We start from the raw sequence: 5,219 nt of genomic DNA, 5'->3' as shown, positions 1-5,219 counted from the left end.
CACATTTTCTTGCTAAACTTCGCTATGAATCGCTTCTTTTTCTCGTTCACATCAGGTGTCGGGAATGTCTGCCCATGTGATACATGTCTGAAAGCAAGAGAGGAAGAAAGTATTTGGTGAACTATGTCTCTCCCTTCGGTATTAGCTTTGATATTCTCTGATAGCTATTTAACTTGAGATTAGTTAACATTAGCATATTTAATATAGGCAGCATCTAGAAAAGCTATCTAGAAATGATTATGCAGTGAGGCAAAGAAAAATAATGTTAGTCAATCACTTTTCCTGTTTTTATCAGTAATTATGGGAGATAATTCAGGGCATATTTTGGTCTTAAATTCATCGTCTTGAAATAGCAATGAATCAGTCATGTGTGTGTGTGTGTAGGATCTTGCAGGCATGAAGTGTATTTGATCCACCATAGCCAAATTTAAATTATCAGTTCAACAGAACTTTTCTCACGGTGGAACAATAGTTTTTCTCTGACAGCCCTATTGCACTCATGCACATGCACCTCTGTTATGTACATCTACTTCCTTGTTTTGCAACACGTCTGTGTAGCTCAATTCTTCTCCTGACTCAAAACACGTCGAATGTTCACATGCTCTGCGCTCATGTTTAGACATAATTTCCCCCTGGACGTAGTTGCCTGCACTTAGACTTATAGACTCCATGTGTCCCCCGTTCATCTCATCTCTTTGTTTTTTTGACATGTATAAGAGGCACACATTGGGTTCGGAACCAAGAATCGAAACCGCGATCTTTACGTTTGTTTCCGTTGCACTTAGAATTTGCATTTTGGAATTTATTAGTTCAGTTTGTCAAATTCGCCACCATTTTCGGTGAAACAGAGTTTAATGAAATTAAGACGTTTCATTCTATTGTTAATTATCTAGTTTGATTTTGGTACAGGTATAAATTTCAGATACCAATAGGAAAAACTTTGTTCCGCAACGTTCAAAGAGTTAACTTCATTCATTTTAATCTCTTACTCTTTAGAGGTTTCAGACAGTTCAAATAGCAACTCTGCATTATTTACCTTTTTCTTCCCACATAACACAATAACAGACTTCTACAAACAGCAACAAGAAATTCTCTTTCAAAACTAATTCCAACTCGTCGCAATTGTGAAACGTTGTAACAATTGAATAAAATCTTCAATAAGCATGGCTGCAGCCTAATAACTTATAACAAGTAAGAAGCCAAAAGGAAAAAAAAAAAGAGATGGTGCTTTTCGTGCTAATTACGAAAAGTATTTGCATTTTTGGATCTTTTCGGTTTGAACGGCAGTTTTTTCTAGCGGTGTCATATGAAATTGTCACCCATAATTATGACCCTAGTATCGATCTATTGCATTTCAATCTGTTTTAGAGTTAGGGTTAGTCAGGGTTAGGGTTAGAGTTAGGGGGGGATATCTATTTTTCTTCAGAAATGTAAATAAACCCAATCTGTTTCTTAAACGAGGGACATATTCATACGGCACAGAATGTTTTCACCTCAATAGACGTCATTGATTGGTTGAAATTGCAGAAATTGAAGAAAGAAAAAACAAAAAATATCTTACAAACCATAGAATTTTCTCAATAAAGCCAAGAGAAAAAGATGCTTTATAAACACATTCTACCAGTATACGAAGTTTAAAAGTGTTTAGTTACGTGGGAATTATATTAAAAAACTGCCGTTCAAACCGGAAAGATCCACATTTTTTTTTCTTTTAGAAATTAAAGAAATTGCAAGTTTTTAAAACTGATATTTTGGGAGAATTTCAGTTAATCAGATGTCTTCAACGCTACTTTTTTTTTTCTTTTTACTCATCCCATTCCGAGAGTATATAAAACAAAATTGACTCCAGCGGGATTTGATCTCTGAATGTAAAATGAATCAAATAAAGATCTCGGGGGCATTCTAATGGTTGCTGATTCGCCAGTAGGTACACAACTTGTTTACGATTGGAGGCTGCATGGGAATATATTAATTCGTTAATAGAGGAAATTTATATTCGTTATTTGACAGGTGTTCGTCTATCAGTTTACCTCTTGATATTTAAACACCTGAGATTATGAGTGATTTCTTCTTTCGACTACAACTAAACTCTATTCATTTCTTTGATAATCTATTTAGCGGCTGAGTCAGACACAAATAGACGCGCGCGAACACACAAACGCACACACACACACACACACACACACACACACATGCACACACACACACACATACACACGCACACACACACATACACACACACACACGCACGCACACGAACTCTCGCGCAGACAACAGTGTATGCAGTGCGGAGACGAGAACCCGCCCCCTGATGACGCTTTTAAGGTGGCGGCGCAATTTTGGGTCTGCTGTATATACCTGTATAGAATCGGGGGCGGGTCACGAGGTGGAGGACGGGAATCCTAAGAGCTGCCCCAGGTGACTTACGCTCTAGCTACACCACAGTGTGTGTGTGTGTGTAAGTATATTCATCCACTGTGAGTGGATACACACACACCACTACCACCACCACCACCACCACCACTATCACCACACCACACAAGCCTTCAGACAAACGTCCGAATAAATACAACACAAACATATGCGCAAACACAAGCAGGTACATACAAATAGATACACGTTTTCTTTGATGAAATGAATTCATTATAGTTATCTCTTTTGTTTGCTTTCTTAACACTTTAACCACCCTTCGAAGGAATGTTGCCAACTAATTGCTAAGATGATTTCAAATGATTTTTTTTAACTAACTATATAGTAAGCATGATACACATATAACATTCGCTTATGTTGTACACTGATTGTATACTATTCATACATTTATACAAATACCGTGTGGCGCTTAAAAGAGGAAGAAACCCCATACATAATTAAAAGGATGCTCCTTGAACAACCGGGGACTTATAGAGTAAACGATGTAAGCTTTCTTTGACAGAGAGAGCAAGAATCCTGAAAAACTCGCTCGACCCAGAACCAATTTAAACTCCAGGAAAGAGGTATTTAGTCAATGCCCGCGTCTAAAACGTTCTCAACTACAAACTTGGAATTCTCTATTCGTTGGATAGGCCTGCCGCAGTTCCTTCGAATGTCAGTACGACCTGAGCAGATGTAAAGTGGATAACTCCGTCTTGCCTGCAGCACCTTTGCACGGACGAATATATATATATATATTTAGAAACTGACTGTAACGTATTTCTTCCTCCAGTTGTAGAGAAGTTATACGCCTTTGGTCATATGAGTCTGATGAGTCACCTATACTGCTAAACGTTTTATAGGCGTGAAATCAATGGCCACTTTATGACTAGCCATAACATTTAACTTCCTATGTATGTTTGTATGTATGTATGTATGTATGTATGTATGTATGTATGTATGTATGTATGTATGTATAACGTGTCAATGCTACCAAAGAAGCCACTCAAGACAGTTTTTCTGTGTATGAAGATGACGCAGGTACTGAAAGAATTGTACAGAAATGGTTAAAGAAAGAGAAATTCAACCTCAGTCTATCCACGTTCTGACCAACTTGTCCATTCAATAAAAATCGATTGAACCTGCTCATCTGTGCCAATACCCAAGGGAATTCGTCCAGTAGATGGGATGCTTTTATGATACTATCACTCATTACCTTCACTCGGTGGGTAAGGTCCAAAACTTTGGTGCTTGGGTGCTATACACTCTAAACAAAAGAGACAGACTCCAGTGCTCCTCTATCACTGCCAGTTTGCATACTCGACACCAGGTTACTCAGGAACACAAACAGATTCCTTTACTGCAAGCTGGCAGAAACGTTAGCACGCTGGGGGAAATGCTTAGCAGCATTTCGTCTGCCGTTATGTTCTGAGTTCAAATTCCGCCGAGGTCAACTTTGCCGTTCATCCTTTCGGGGTCAATAAATTAAGTACCAGTTATGCACTGGGGTCGATATAATCGACTTAATCCGTTTGTCTGTGCTTGTTTGTCCTCACTGTGTTTAGCCCCTTGTGGGTAGTAAAGAAATAGGTATTTCGTCTGACTTTACGTTCTGAGTTCAAATTCCGCCGAGGTCAACTTTGCCTTTCAGCCTTTCGGGGTCGATAAATTAAGTACCAGTTACGTACTAGGGTCGATGTAATCGACTTAATCCCTTTGTCTGTCCTTGTTTGTCCCCTCTGCGCTTAGCCTCTTGTGGGCAATAAAGAAATAACAAACAGATTCCTTTACTGCATCATCACGGTGATGTAAAATAGTGTTTTTACAGCAATATGAAAGAGTGGGAAAATGGCTGAGTCCCAAGAAGCAAGCAACGCTTCAAGCCAAGTTAGATCCACATTCACACAAGACAATGATCTGCATTTGGTGGGACTAGGATCGATTAATCCGCTCTACAAAATGCTTGAAAACAACCTCATGGTCAATGCAGAGCTTTACATTCAGCAAATGCTCTGGCTCAATGAGGTAATCAAGCTGAAACAATCTGATTCTTAAGTATATTAAATAATTCTTTCTAATTTTGGCACCTGGATAGCAATTTAATGGGGAGAGTTAAGTCATTTGCATTGACTCCACTTCTTGACTGGTATTTTATTTTATCGACCATGATTGTATTAGAAGCAAATTTGATCTTGGTAGTATTTGAACCAGACCATAAGGGACTGGGAGAGTTGCTGATAAATATTTTGTCCAACATGCTAACAACTCTGCCAGTTTGCTACCTTAAGAATATTCTTTTCTACTCTAGGCACAAGGCCCGAAATTTTTGGAATACTGGTTGCATACTGGGGTCGATCTAATCGCCCCCAGTTGCATACTGGGGGTGATTAGATCGACCCCAGTATGCAACCAATACTTAGCTTATCAACCCCGAAACAATGAAAGGTGAAGTCAACCTTGCTGGAATTTGAACTCAGAATGTAAAGACAGACGAAATATCACTGAGCATTTCACCTGGCATGCAAATGTTTCTGCCAGCTCACCACCTTTATTTTAAGAATATTGAATAATAACTGGTTTCAATAGTGAATTCAATCCTCATACAGAAAAAAACAGATTTCTGATTTATGCACAAATGTTGCTATTTTGACCAAAAGTGCTATTCAAGAGCTTTGTTGGGAACTACTTTATAGAGTGAAAGAGAGAGGGTGTGCTACTTAAAAAGAGAGAATTGCTTCTAAGTTTCTTCCCCCTTCCCACACTATGTTGAGAAATCATTACCAAAGATTGAAAACAGCATGTATTGTTTC

Source organism: Octopus sinensis, linkage group LG1 (genome assembly GCF_006345805.1).
Source record: "Octopus sinensis linkage group LG1, ASM634580v1, whole genome shotgun sequence".
NCBI lineage: Eukaryota > Metazoa > Mollusca > Cephalopoda > Octopoda > Octopodidae > Octopus > Octopus sinensis.
This window is presented reverse-complemented; position numbering follows the sequence as displayed.